The following is a 15,783-nucleotide window of genomic DNA, read 5'->3' as shown; positions in this document are numbered from 1 at the left end:
AGAGGGAGGGAAAGTTGGAAATGAGGAATAAGAGAACAAGTTGAAAAAGAAGTGTGGAGAGAAGAGAAATTTGAAGATTCCCTTGCATTTTAAATCAGGAGTGATTGAGTAGTCTCAGGTGTTATGATCCAGTTACTAAATTTGATTCTGATAGAGGTCTTAGTGCCCATTATCTTGTTTACTTCTCAGGTAGTACTTGCATTCTTCCAGTTTGGTTTTTAAAATGCCATTATAAAGTGAATTTGTTTTCACTTCTTTACCAACATTTTTTTCTACTAACTTCATAACTTCATGATGATTTCTAAGTGTAGGTCTTTGCTTTGTTGTAAAAATGCTGTGTGGTTTATTTTATTTGCACTTTAGAGATTCAAAAACAGCCTCTTTCTCCTTCACTGCAACAAAGGTTTAAATCACTTTATAAATACTAATTGGTTTTACACTGCTAATTTTGCAGTGTAGTGTTAATTGATTTCCGATGAAGAAGGAAGTATAATTTGTAATTTAATAACAACGGGAAGTATTATTGCAAATATTTTAATTCTTTTAAATAATCCAAATCTTGGATTTTTTTGTTAACATATTTCAAAGTTTTCATACTTGATTCAGGTACCAAATTTGTCATCAGCAAATGACTCTCATTCTACTTTTTCCCTTATGAAAGACAAATCTTATATGCTTCTTAATTTGTCCTTCATAGTCTCTCAATTTTGAAATTCTCATTCAAGATCTACTTAGATATTTGAATTTGATGCCTAGTGTGACCCTTCCAAAATATTTACATACTTTCTGAACTGTACAAATTCAGATGAACTCACTTTAAGGCAAATGTAATAAAATGTTTTCCCTTATTTCTTTTGCTTCCTTGTGTGAGATTTCATATATATACATATATATGTGTATATACACACACACACACACACACACACACACACACACACATATATATATATATATAGTTATAAACTATGACTGTACATTGTGTAAATGATGTAGAAAGTTGGCCTCATAGCCAAAAAGACTTGGTTTCAGATCTCACCTCTTACTGTCTTTGTAACCTTTTGGCAAGTTATTTTTACCTCTTATTACTATAGGCAGATTCTCCAAGACTGGCTCTCATTGATTGACTAAAAGGTCAAGTCCCTCTTGTTCATAGTTTGCACTCTGACTGTCTAGGAGTGAATGTATATAGCAATTGTCTCTGTTGTGGACAGGAATCCTAAGGGTTCTCACCTCTGAGATCTTTTTTTTTTCTAAGTTAAAGAGACCATTCTTTGCCTCATTTCTTACCTTATCTTTAATCACTGAATGGGTGTTGCCTCAATCAAACTGAGACATGTTAAAGGCCTTAGCGTAAGAAACCAGTCTTTCACTGCATCCAGGGCCATCTCCAGTCAATCCTGTTCTTTATTTTATCACTGGATCCAGATGACTCCAGGAGAATGTTTTACTGATAACTTTGCACAGCCTTCTCTCACTTAAATTCAATTTACTTGCACGTCATGGAACCTCTTCGATGATATCACAGTCCTCTTTGGGAACAAAGGGCAAACAACAGTTGAAAACTTACTGTTGAGCTCACATTTTTAAAAAACTTTAAAAAAAATTTATCTAAGTCAATGGAGTTAAGTGACTTGCCCAAGGTAACACAGCTAGGCAATTATTAAATGTCTTAGGTTGATTTGAACTCAGGTCTTCCTGACTCCAGGGCCAGTGCTCTATCCACTGTGCCACCTAGCTTTCCCTAGCTCAGATTCTTTTAACCAAAGTTTTTTATATTATACACCTACTCTTTAGAAGTTTCCCTCCTCTCTTTTTTATCTTCAGTACTTAACTGAAGCTATGATGTCATTAAATTAGGTATTCCTTTTAAAATGATAAACCATCCATACCTCATTTCTCACACATTTTATATTCTCTTGTGTCTTTCCAATGTCTTTGGATGACCCATTCCTTTAATTCTTTGGAGATTGTGGTATTTCAAGACTTGCACCCTGTAGCAGCACTAGAAAAATATTGATGTTTTAAAAAGATGATGTCTTAACAAGAATCATAAGATCATTAAAAGGCTAGGTAATTTCTTTCTTTTTCTTTCATTTTTGCAAGGCGGTGGTCTTAAGTGACTTGCCCACTGTCACACAGCTAGATAATTATTAAGTGTCTGAGGTTAGATTTGAACTTGAGTCCTCCTGACTCCAGGGCCAGCTCGTTATCCACTGAGCTACTTAGCTACCCCCACTAGGTAGGTCATTTCTTAAAGGCACTCTAAACTGCTCTCCAATTGTAGATCCAACTTGTTTTCCATCCAGTGTTTGTCAAAATATATGTACCAGCCAGTTCTATGGGTTTTCCATTTCTTTGGATATTATAATCTGACCATGAGATTTTTCTCATTCCACTTGGTTTTTCCACTGTGAACAGTTAAATCATATATTTCATTTAGTTGGTTCTGTAATGTTTCAATATTGAACACAATGCTATCTGGAAACAGTGACATCTGCAAGGCCCTGACCATCAAAAATGAATTTCTCTTTCATTTGAACTCTGTGCTGTTATCTTCCATGGTAGTGGTAAATACTTCTGTTTATGCCCAAGTTCCTAACAATAAAAATTATCCTTGCTATTATAGTTGCATGAGAAATTCCTTGTTCACGGAGCACTTTAAGGCAGTGTTTTGTGTTACCAAATCTAATATGGATTTTTAAAGTAGTCAAACACTATGCATAATTATAATCTTTACACCTTTCAGTCAATCAAGATGTGATCTACTATAGAATATTTTTCGCTAGAGCCTATCTGCCTTTTTCAAAACTTAATCAAAGCCTGCCTTCATTGTCTTTTATATTATGTTGACATGGGAAAGTAAGTATGTCAGCCAGTACTTATTGTTTTCTCATTGACTTTTTTTCTCCTCTAAGGATTTCATATCTTCCCTAGTTTCATTTGTGCCATTTTTTACTTTCTGGGCAGTATATTGAAAACTATGTGGCTTTAGAGACCTAAGGGGGTTGGCTCCAATATTAGTGATGGAGAAGAAAAGAGTTTATTATAGAAGTCTTGCAGAACTTTTCTATTTTTCATCTGTTCTTTTTTCTTCTAATTTCATCCTTAAATGTCTTTGGGAAGATTTTGCTTGGTTGGTTCTCTTGCCAGGCTTTCTGTAAATTTCTTTTTCCTTCTATTACATCTAGTCATTTTATAATGAGTAACAATAGGCAACTATAAATTTATCTAGCACCTTCAAGTTTGCCCTAAGTATATTATCTCATTTGATCCATACAACAACCCTCTGAGATCAGTGCTATTCCAATCCTCATTTTATTCATGGGACTTGCCCAGGATCACACAGACAGTATTTAAATTTAATTCTTCTTGACTCCAACTCCAGAACTCTGCCCACTCTATCCCTCCTATCACCTTTATCAGGTAATACTGTTCATAATGACAGTTTTTCTCCTTAAAATGTTAAAAACTTAAATACATACATACATTAAATACATTCATTAATTTTTTTTTTAAACTGGTGTTGCCCTACTTTAAATAACTTACTGCTTGGGGGGGGGGGTGGAATCCTTAGGTTTTTTGCTGGTCCAGAACAGTTTCCACGTTTCTTTGCTTTCCTCATTGTAATGATTAAATTTATGTCAATTAAACTTATTGAGAGAAAATATGATAGTTTGTTTCATCTTTATTCTTTTATCCATTTTCCAGTTGGTGCCATAGAGAACTCAATTAGATAGTTTAGGTTGAACTAACTCCAACTGATGGCCATAGTTCACCTCTTTTTTATTTTTCTTCAACTGTTGATATTGATTTTTATCTTTGCTCTAATGAATTGGTGGTCACAGACAGCTGATTTGGAAATGACTCATTAGAATCAGCCATTTCCTATATGTTAAAATATAATGAATTTCATTTTTTTGTGATGCTATTTGATACGTTCCTTACTCATTGCTTTCTATGTATCTTTCCCCAAAGTATTTGTGATAAATATCTGTGAGGTTCCTATATCAAGTTCTTCATAGAATTTCTCTATGTTATCATCTTCTGCAATAGATATGGTGACACATGAGTGGCACTTTGCATTTTGCAAATGTTTATCTTTAGCCCTGCAATACAAAATGATCAATATTCCATGAAATGATATTTCAAGTTGCTTTAGGTTGCAAAATAAAACTCATTCTACCAATTCTTTCATTTGCACCTCTAAGGAGAATCTTTGATTATTTTTTCTCTTATAATATTTCCATTTTTTTAATATTTAGGTCACTGACTAGTCAACATAGCTAGTAAGTTCTTATGTTTGGAGCTTAAGATAATTTAAAACTGTTTCATTCTTAGTATCTCTGTGCATGCCTGATCCCATCCCTTTTACTACTGTCACTATCACTATAAAAGTAGTAGGGGGATGCAGAGTTCTGAAGCACATTTTTTGTTTTGTTTGATGGGTTCCCATGGCCAAAGTTCACCAACTAGTGGCCAACCTATTGATTATTCTCTCTACTTTTTAAAATTAATTTTTATTCTACTTATCTGAAAGCAAGAATAATTGGTTTTTGAAACAATTTGACTTATCTAAAGCTTTAACTTAAATCATTCATTTAAGTTTTCCCAACAAACTTCTGAATTATGAAAATGAGGTTTATAAATTGTAAATGTTCCATTTGGTTACACCTCTGTTGTGTTTAGAGCACTTTATATATTAAGATTACTAATTACTCATCCTTATTATTCCTGCAACTACTCAATGGAATACTCAGCATTCTCAAGATTTTAAGGACTTGTGTTGCCAGCTGCCTAGTTAATCATTCCACTGGCACCAAAACAAGCCTGGGCTTCAGAATGTAGGTTGATAAAGATCATGCAGCCTGGTAGATAGATGACCAGACTCAGTTAGTCCTTGACATCAACTCTGGCTCCTTTCATCAAATCCAGTCCCACAGCTTTTGTAACTTTACTGATATGAAAAAGTGAGCTATGGAGATAAGCTTTTTATTAAATTCTAAGTATATGCCAGTTGAATGTCATTTATATAAAAAGTTATCCTTAGACTTAAAAACAACTGTATTGAAGTTTACCCTCTCACATATATACTGGTTGTTGAGCAACACACTTAACCTCATAGTGCTTTAGGCAACCTTTTAAGGCAGTTGCAGAGCTGTTGTCAGTCTGAATTGATGGAAGTTTTATCACTTATGTTGTTTGGCTGTTTTGGTCATGTCTGATTCTTTGTTACCCCATTTCAAGTTTTCTTGGCAAAGATACTTGGAGTAGTTTACCATTTCCTTCTTCAGTTCATTTAAATGTGAGAAAGTGAGTCAAACTGGTCTAAGTGACTTGCCCAGGTCACACAGCTGGTAAGTATCTGAGGTTAATGTTTGAATTTAGATCTTAACTGATTCCAAGCCCAACACTCTTATCCATTATGGTATCTAGCCATTTCAGTGCCAAGAAATATTCTAGGTACTAGTAGAGATACAGAAATAAAAATTAAAATAGCCCCTGCCCTCAAATCTCAGCTCTGGTGGATAGAATTCTAAATATAGGTAAGTAAATATAAATACAAAGTTATTTGGGCCAAGTGGAATGCTAACGATTAAGAAAATAATGGAGGCATTCTATAGTAGGCAGCCCTTAAGTATTCTAAGAGGTGAGGGGGGAAAAATTCCAAATGGGAGACATGCAAGAACACAAAATAGGATCTTCAGTGTCATGTATGAGAGCCAAAGATAGGACCATTTTGACTGCAATTATAATCTTTCTGGGAGGATAGATTGGAGCCAGATTGTAAAGGGTTTAAAATTTTAAATAAAGGAGTTCATGTTGGAGTTTTTGGACCTGGAATGTACCATAGTCATAATCATTTTTCAGGAATATAAATTTGCCATGGATTATTTGAAAAGGAGAGGCTGTATTTAAGAAGACTGTTAAAGGAGATTATTATTATACTAGTCCAGTTGAAAGGTGATTAGGTCCTGAACTATGGTGCTAATGGAATGAATGGAGAGAATGATACATATATTGAAGAAGAGAATATTGAAAAAAAGAGGATCAAAAGACTTGATAACTGTGATTGGATTATGTGAGGGCAAAGTGAGTGAGACCTAAGAGTAAAGGATGGATTGATTCCAAAGGCTTTTGTTGAGTCCAAAGGGGGCTTTCTGGAATAATTAGATGAGCCAGTCATTACTGAAAGCAAGAGGCCTATTTATTTGGTGTATTTAAGGAAAAGTTTAAAAGTAATCCATGTGGCTTAACTGGAGACCCCCAAAGGAATAGGATGCAACATCAAAAAAAGGGAGAGTATTTGGGCACCCCTTTAGACCCTTCACACTAGGACCAGAAGTAATACTCCAAGTCAGGGAAACCTATACAATCTAATTAACCCCCTAATACTGGGTTTGATATTAATAATTTCAAAGTAGGACTGAAAAGAAGTTAGGGATACAACCAGGCTTGTCACCAGGGAATCTAGAGTACGATGGTCTTCAAGGCATCACAAGAAGAAGATATACATGATTCCTTAGGATTTCTGTGTCTGAGTTGAAGACAGCTTGCTCAACTCAAGGGTTATGATAGCCTAGGTGTTTAAAAAGAAGGGAGTGGTCCTGTTCAGACTTGTTTGATTGGTTTCACACCCCTGAGGTCACAGGCAGGAAGATACCAATCGGCTATGAAACTGGAATATTCCAAGGATAGATATTTGCACATAAAGGGGTTCCCAAAGAAGACAGAGAATGAAAAGAGGGTGTACTAACACTTGTCTTTAAGTTTCATTTCCTCTTCCCTCCACATGTCTCACCTTGTGAATGCAAGCTATAATATAATATAGATTATACATAGGCAGTTATGCAAAACAATTCCATATTAGCCGTGGTGCAAAGAAATCACAGACCAAAAAATCAAATTAAATTAAAAAAACTATGCTTCATTCTGTAATTCAGTTTCCATCACTTCTTTTGAAGTGGATAGCATTTTTTCATCATTAAGTCTTTTGCAGTTGCCTTGGATCATTGCTGAGAAAAGCAAAGTCATTCACAGTTGATCATCATACAACATGGCTATTACTGAATACAATTTTCTTCTGGTTCTGCTCATTTCACTTTGCATAATCAGTTCATGTAAATCTTCCTGGGTTTTTCAGAAAACATCTTGCTCCTCATTTCTTTTTTTTGCAAGGCAAATGAGGTCAAGTGACTTGTCCAAGGCCATACAGCTAGGTAATTATTAAGTGTCCGAGGTCGGATTTGAACAAAGGTACTCCTGACTCCAGGGCTGGTGCTGTATCCACTGTGCCACCTAGCTGCCCCTCCTCATTTCTTATATCACAATAGTATTCCATCAGAATCATATACCACAACTTGTTTAGCCTGTCCCAGTTGATGGGCATCCCTTCACTTCAGTATTATTATTCTTTTTTTGGGGGGGGGCAAGGCAAATGGGGTTAAGTGGCTTGCCCAAGGCCACACAGCTAGGTAATTATTAAGTGTCTGAGACCGGATTTGAACCCAGGTACTCCTGACTCCAGGGCCGGTACTTTATCCACTGCGTCACCTAGCCACCCCAGTATTATTATTCTTAATAAACTCTGTGTATATGAATTATTCTTAATCTTAACAATAATAGTTGATATTTACATATCTACTTACTTTAATTATACATACATTATCTGAGCCTCACAACAACTCTGTGACATAGGTACTGCAGATACTGTTTTCCTCATTTTACAGCGGAAGAGACTGAGATTTAAAGGGGCTGAAAATGTCCTGTCATTGATCATGGGGCTAATAAGTACTAGAGGCAGATTCAAAACTAAATTCGTCAATCTATTTACCATACCATGCTTTCTCTCATTAGGAATTCAGATTACATTTGTAGGAAGTTTAGGATCTGTGATTTCCAAGGCAGATGGATCTTACAATTTAGTTGATAAATCTTAAAGAGTTGCATGAGGCTCAAGAGGTTACAGGATTTGCCTTTGGTCAAACTAGTAAATTTCTGGATCAAGACTCAAACCTAGCTCTTCTTGACTCCAAGGCCAGTACTCTATCCACTATGCCAGTTGGGCTTTCCTTAGCAACTCAAGAGTAAACTTGTTCCTGATGTTTAAGTACTGTGCTAAAAAATGTCAGCAACTATGCAGTCTCTGTTCATAATCTCCTAGTATCTAAAAGATTCTTGCTTCTTCCAGGGGTAGTGGGAAGGAAGGAAAGGTATGTAGTAATATCTTAAACACTAACTTTGAAATAAGTATTTTTCCTTTCTTTAAATGTAGAGAAGTTTTTAAAAAGAGAAAGAGTAAACTATCTTATTAATGAATAAAATGTATAATTACCCAAAATACTAAGTAATTTTCCAAAACTTTTGCTTGAGTTGAAATTATATAAAACCTGAACACTGTAACTTTGTAATATAAGCTTTTTGCATAAATCATTTGTTTCACTATAAGACATAATAGGAAAAAATTTAGAAAAACAAATAATACTGGAGTGTGACTTTTTAAAAAAGAAAGAAACCATACCAGTGAGCAATTTAAAGATCTCTCCCCATCTCCCAACTTCCCTTAAGTTGGTCTTTAAGCAGTTCAACTTGGACATTAACTAATCTAGTCAATCTAGAAACATTCTTTTTGTCAAGATATAGGGGGATAAACTGAAAATACCAGGTGTTTATGAGTCTTTTGACCTCTGGTCAGCTAGCTTAAGGTTCAGAACAGGAAAGGAGGCTAGATTTTTTTCTTTCAGTTACAATTTGGTTCTTAAAAGCAGAAGGGACCAGAAATAGAAACTATTACTTGATTTCATTTTAGACTACATTTCCACCCATTTTGGCTTCTCTTATATTTTGACTTATATTTACATATACCTATAAATGTGATTGATATATTATTTTTCTTTTGAATTTGTTACCTGAGACAAATATTTGAGGAAAGGATAAATAAAACCTTTTTTTGGTGATTATTTTAAAGAGAATCTTGGAGCAGATAAGGAGGTTTATGGACCTTTGAGATCTAGGCCAAATTCTAGAAATTCCTAATTTGTTGTTCTCAGTATATCCCCGTGGAGTTGATATTTAATACAAATAGCACATTTTAACTTAATTTTTCCAAATACATGAAACATCCAGTTTAACATTTGACTCAATTCTAATTTAATAAATGGATGCTTGAAAGAATAGCTTATTAAGGGCTATGTACCAATTATTATGCTATATATTGAGATATCAATAGAAAAAGTTAACCAGTCCCTCCTCTTAAGGAACATCCTTAAGAGAATCATCCTCTGATATCCATATATATATAATATATATATATATATATATAATAATTTTATATATATATATATATATATATATAGTACTCAAAAAGTGTATACGAAGGGAAACAATGAAGGAAAGAAAAAACAAGGAAGAGGAAATGCAGACAGCAAGAAAAATTGGAAAAAAATTAAGAGAGCTCAGCTGTGAATATAAAGGACCATAGGTCCTCAGGGAACAATTTGAAGGATTTATTCTTATAGCTACATGTTGTATTTTTTACTTGTTCCCTGACCAGAAAAAATATCTTCATGTTTGTCCGACATTGAATGATTCATAGAAATACAGATTGTGGGTCTTTTTCTTACATAGTATAGACATATAGAATAGATGAAATCATCATGCTAGCATTATTGAGAGAGTAAAATGTTTTAATTAGACAGTGGAACTAAATGCCCACTTTTTATATACTTAATTATTTTAACTGAGTAATTTGATTTATTGACAGTGGAAGATTTCATTCATATATCTTAAGTATAATGCATAATAGCATCAAACCACAAGTTTCCATTCTAAAAACTTGAAAGTACTTCAATTAAAGAGATTTAGTTATCAACTGAAGCTCCCTTTCATACGTTATGTTTCCAAGTTACATCTTTATCTTTCTGGATAATTGGACAATTCTTAGTATGATACTTTTTGACATTTGAGCACTTCTTTATTCCCATCAGTGGCAATGGAAGAGGCCAATGCTGCAGTGCCTGGCAGTTCCCTTGGGATGGGTCAACCTCTCCTTTCTAAAGGTCCCCTTCCCCTGCCTAGGCAATGTATGTCTTTCTCAGACTGCTGAATCATCCCCTTCTCTGAGCTTTGGCTTACCATGCACTGATGAGTGTCCAATGTTTAAAATACTCTAATAAGAAATGCTAAACCTTCTTTTCAAAAGCTGGTATTGATTATAGGCTCAAATAGTGTTGTCTTGTCAAGTAGTATGAGTTGATATATATCTTGAATTATAAGTTGGACAAGATACTGTAAGATTTAGTTTTGTCTCTCTGTATAGCAAACCTTTTAGACAATGACATTGCAATTTAGCAACTGTTTAAAGAAATTCCAAACAGACAAGAGTTAGTATGAATGCACTGTCTTCACCATATATGTAGCTATTTTAAAATATAGAAAACAGTAATAACATCAATAGTTGACTTATAGTGCTTTAAGGTTTTCAAAGCACTTTTGATCCTCACAACAACTGAATGTGAATGGTACCATAAGTATTGATTATTCCTGTTTTCATGGTTATATGATTTGTCTATAGTCTTCTAACCTAGTGAATGTTAGAAATGAGATTCACTTCTGTGCCCTTTTTGATTCCAAATCCAGTGCTCTTGCCACATCATTAGACATATACGAGGGTACCATATACTAAAGTATGTTGTACTATCACATACTAGATTAAAATTCTTCTTAAATGCTATTTATGTCTTCTAAGTAAATTTGACAGTCTAGTATATTTTCAGAATTATTGTCGTTGTCTTCCATAATAGTATTGTTGGAAACTCTTGACTTTTTGAAGTCCAAAGGTTTGGTTCAGTAAAAAGGTGCTGAAAATATAAATTTATCTTATTTTTTGATAATGTCTATTATACCTGTTAATTAATATTGAAAAGAAAATGAAAGTTATAGTAAATATGCTTAATTAAGGCTTTTATGCTCTTGGTTTCAGACTCTTGAGTTCTTGGCAGGCTCATTCATTTTGAAGGCAGTGAGAGGCAAAATGTTTAGCAACCAAGGGAAAAGAGAAAAGAGTTGGAGAAAGAACCACAGAGCAGAATGAGAAGTCAGGAGCAAAAAAAGTGCATGCGAAGGGAAACAATGAAGGAAAGAAAAAAACAAGGAAGAGGAAATGCAGACAGCAAGAAAAATCAGTGTGAATTTCTATGACTAAATTTTATTTTTCCTATGTTGAGTACAGTGTATATATGTATAGAAGAACTGTTACGCCCACAGTCTTGATTTGTTCAAGAAACATTTTACATTTAGTAGTTTTTACAAAATATTAATTTTTATAGATTTATGTAGTGAAGTAATAAAAAATATTTTGTTCTTGTTCACTGTACTTGTAATTTCCAAAACTCTATGAGATTATTTAAATATGGACAACTATTTATGAATTACTTCATAAAATTTCTCCCTATACATGATTTGGTTGATTGAAATTATGTATTGGATTCTGTATTGTATTGATTTTGAGCTGTAATTTTTTTCAGATTGGCATAGATTTAAAATAAAAAGGTTAGGATCTTCTTTTTTTTTAAATTTAAATGAATTAACTGAAGGGAAGTTTTGGTAATCAATCATTTAAAAATGTATTAAGCACTTAGTAGCTCCTAGTAGGCCAGGCACTTTGCCAAATGCTGGGGATATAAAGACCAAAGTCAAACAATTCCTGCCCTCAAGGAGCCAATGTTCTAATAGGGAAGTAACTTGTATAAAGATTGGTAAATCCTTACAAAGTGGATGCCAAATAGTCTTAAGAAGTGGGCACTAGCAGTTGGGAGACCTGGAGAGGGCTCCTGCAGAATGTAAGAGGAGATGGCTATATATGCACAAGAATCAGTGTGACTGGAACAAGTGAGTAGAGAGAGGTAATATGTAAGAAGACTAGAAGGTGGGGGCAGAGGAAGGGAGCAAATGTTTGTTAAGCAACTCTTGCGTGTCACTATGCTAAGTGTTTTACAGATATCTCCTTTGATAAGAGGTTAGAAAAGGGGTCAGATTTGAACAGTGTTTAATGCCAAGGAGTGGACTTTGTATTTTATATGATTAGTAATTCAGTGCCTTTGGAGTTTATTGAATAAAGGGTGGCATGATCAGACCTGCACTTAAGGAAATTCCCTTTGGCAACTGGAAGATGAATTGGAGTGCTGGAGAGAGGTTAAGTAGCAACAAGAAAGAGGCTCTTGCAGTCATGTAGGTAAGAGGAGATAGAGGCTTGAATAAGAATAGATCTGTGAGTATAGAGAAGGGGGTATATGCAAGACATTGCATGTGGCAACTATTGGGATCTGTGAATTTGGTGAAAATGAGGAGATGTGGCATTAAAAAATTGCTGTTGTGGCATGGTGTCCTCAATAGAAATTAGGTATTGGGGAAGTAGATTGGGTGAAAGATAATAAATTGTTTTAGACATAATGACTTTGAGATATCTACAGGATATCTAGTTTGTATGTATAATAGGCAGTTGATGACATAGACCAGAGTTCAGGAAAGAGACTAGGAATGAATGCATAGTTATTGTAGTTATTGGCATAAAGATGATGATTGAAACTGTGGAACTAATGAGATCATCAGTGAGAAATTAGAGATAAGAGAAGGGGAGCCAGAACAGACACTTGGGATATACACAAAGTTATTTAGTATGACATGAATGATCCAGCAAAGGAAACAGAGGAGAAGGAGGAGAACATTTATGAGGGGAGTATGATCAGCAGTGTCAAACACTTCGGAGAAGTCAAGAAGGCTAAGAAGAAGTATTTAGATCTGGCCATTAAGAAATCATTAAGATCTCTAGACATTACAGATAAGATATATATACATAAATGAATGTGTTATTCATCTAAACCATTTCCTGTTTAAAAAAAATTTTGTGAAATGAAATATATTTTAAATCTATTACCTAGCTTGGTAATGAACATCAATTTAGTCTCATTTACCATATCAGAAATATCATGCTTCAGTCCATTAATAAAAAATTATTGAGACAATGTTTGACTTAATTCCCATGCAACAAGCATTCCAAAAGCACTCTACAAAGATGAAGGGAGACCATGACCCTTGGCCTCTCAGAATTCAGAGAAAACAAATAGTCAAAAAACAAGTAGTTAAGTAGTCAAAACAAGTAATCAAAAAGACACGTAATTAAAAGTAAAAAATCAAAAAACTCCTTAACATATAAATATCCTATCCTTATAACCAGTTTTCAACATGTTTACACCTAAGCATTTATGCAGTTTTACTTCCTAAAAAGGAAAAATCTTATATTCTTTGCACTTGGATTTAGCTGTTATATCTTTACAGTTTTATTATTAAATTCTTCAAATAAAGACATTTCAGTCTTAAAAAATTAAACTACTGCACCTGTACATTTTAGTTGTTGAACGACTATTAAAAATGGTTGTTGAATAATTACTCTAAATGATCTTCAATTATCAGTCAATCAGCAAGTATTTGTCAAGCACCTGTTAGCTACTAGCCATTGGGTTAAGCCCTGGGGGTACAAGGATGAAGAGTGAAGTAATTTCATATTTTTTTCTTTTTGCAAGGAAAATGGGGTTAAGTGGCTTGCCCAAGGCCACACAGCTAGGTAATTATTAAGTGTCTGAGACCAGATTTGAACCCAGGTACTCCTGACTCCAAGACTGGTGCTTTATCCACTACGCCACCTAGCTGCCCCGTGAAGTAATTTCTATGCACAGTGAGTTTCCATTCTAGTGAGGGAGACAAGAAGTAAATTTGAAATATTTATAGCATTATATGAACTTGGATTTTAAACTTCATTCTTCATGATAAGGAAAAACCACCCCATCATGAGTATGCAGTTTAAAGAGCATTTTAGTTTTGAAATATAATGTATATGTGCTTATTATAATGGAAAAATATTTCATGCTTCTTAAGAAAATTGCATTTTGTACTCTTGATTTAGAAGTATAAAGATTTTCATTTGATCTTGCTTAGCTAACGTAAGAAAATTTAATCCAGTTAGCATACTAATATTTATCATTCAATATTCTGTTAGTGTTAGAAATTTTAATATTAAAATTATTAGAATTTGAGAAGAACAATATTTTAGAGATGGAATGAACCCTAAGTATGATTCTAGTCAATACTCTCATTCTTTGCTTTGGATGACCCATTGAGGTCCAGATGACTTAAACAATTTGTTCAAAGTTGTACAACTCATTTGTGACAATTTTGACAGTCTCTTCCTAGCCTACTATTCCTTACACTATACTGTACAATTTCTCCCTGTAAAACTTTTATTCTTTCCTTTTGGATGTAGTTTCCTTTCCAGTGCTCCAGCTCTAGAATAGAGTTGAACCCTCAAATTTAAAGCACCTTGAAAGATTTGTAGTTTTAATGAGGACTTATCCATTAATAAGGCTAATATGCTTTAGTGCTTAATTTATTGCTTATAGACATTAATACATATTTCACTGTAGTATAGAACAGAAAGAAGCACTGTGCCTATACATTTTTAATTATTTTTCTAACTACATGCAAAGATACTTTTTAGCATTCATTGTTTTGTAAGATTTTGAGTTCCATATTTTTCTCCTCCCCCCCTTGACAAGTAATCTAATATAGGTTACACATGTATAACTATGTTAAACATATTTCTATATTAGTCATGTTGTGAAAGAAAAATCAGAGCAAAAGGGGGAAAAACATAAAATGAATTTTAAAAAATTGGGAACAATGTGCTTTGATATGTAGTAAGATTCCATAGTTCTTTCTCTGGATGTGAATAGTATTTTCTATCACAAGTTCTTTACATTAGAAGAGAGCTAAGTCTTATCATAGCTGTTCATCACATTATGTTGCTATAAATGTGTATAATATTCTCCTGCTTCTACTCACTTCACACAGCGTCAGGTCATATAAGTCTCTTCAGACTTTCCTAAAAGTTCAGCCACTCATGATTTCTTAAAGAACAATAGTAACCCATCACATTCATATACCACAATTAGTTCAGTCGTTCCCCAATTGATGAACATCTGCTCAATTTCCAATTCTTTGCCACTACAAAAAGAGCTGCTATAAATGTTTTTTGTTTTTTTGATGTGGGTCTGTTCCCCTTTTCTATGACCTTTTTGGGATATAGACCTAGTAATGGTATTGACGGATCAAAGGATATTCAGTTTTATTGCCCTTTGTACATAGTTCCAAATTAATTTTCCAAAATAGTTGGATCAGTACACAACTCCACCAACAGTGCATTAGTATTACGGTTTTCCCAAATCCTCTCCAACATTGATCATTTTCCTTTTTTGCCTTATTGCAAGGCTTTATACTTACTTATATTGCTTAAAAACTCTGATTCAAAATTTGTTGTTTTGAAAGAAATTAAATTCCTAGAGAGCATCCCAAGTAATATCTTGACTTGGTTCTCAGTAAGCATTCATTGATTTACCCATTTATTCCATTTTTATTTCAGTTAATATAATTGGGAGAGTTAGTATGGCAAAATATATATATATATATATATATATATATATATATATATATATATATATATATATATATATATTGAATTAATGGCTTTGAAAGTTGAAAACTGTAATTTGGAGAGATTGAAACATTGCAATAAAGTGTGCCTCAGATTCTTTCATCAATGTTCTACTCTCTTCTTGGACAAATAAAGAAATTGATATAGCTTAATTTGCTTGTCACTTTTTTGGATTTAAAGATGATGTCTATATTTGGATGATTTGGCAGTGTGTATGTACATCACTGAAGCAGAATTGAAAT

At 33.8% G+C, this 15,783-nt stretch overlaps 1 protein-coding gene and 1 long non-coding RNA gene across 11 annotated transcripts in view; one reads left to right on the top strand and one right to left on the bottom strand.

Moving 5' to 3' along the window:
- Positions 1–15,783, top strand: part of ITSN1 (intersectin 1) — a 322,258-nt gene that overhangs the window by 134,654 nt on the left and 171,821 nt on the right. The gene's annotated exons all lie outside the window — the stretch shown is intronic.
- LOC141506889 (uncharacterized) lies at positions 1,234–6,570 on the bottom strand. Its single transcript, XR_012474002.1, has 3 exons — positions 6,449–6,570; positions 1,890–2,002; positions 1,234–1,529 (listed from the first exon to the last, which is right to left on the bottom strand). It is a non-coding gene; the product is annotated as an uncharacterized LOC141506889 (long non-coding RNA).

Source organism: Macrotis lagotis, chromosome 1 (genome assembly GCF_037893015.1).
Source record: "Macrotis lagotis isolate mMagLag1 chromosome 1, bilby.v1.9.chrom.fasta, whole genome shotgun sequence".
Lineage (NCBI taxonomy): Eukaryota > Metazoa > Chordata > Mammalia > Peramelemorphia > Peramelidae > Macrotis > Macrotis lagotis.
This window is presented reverse-complemented; position numbering and strand designations above follow the sequence as displayed.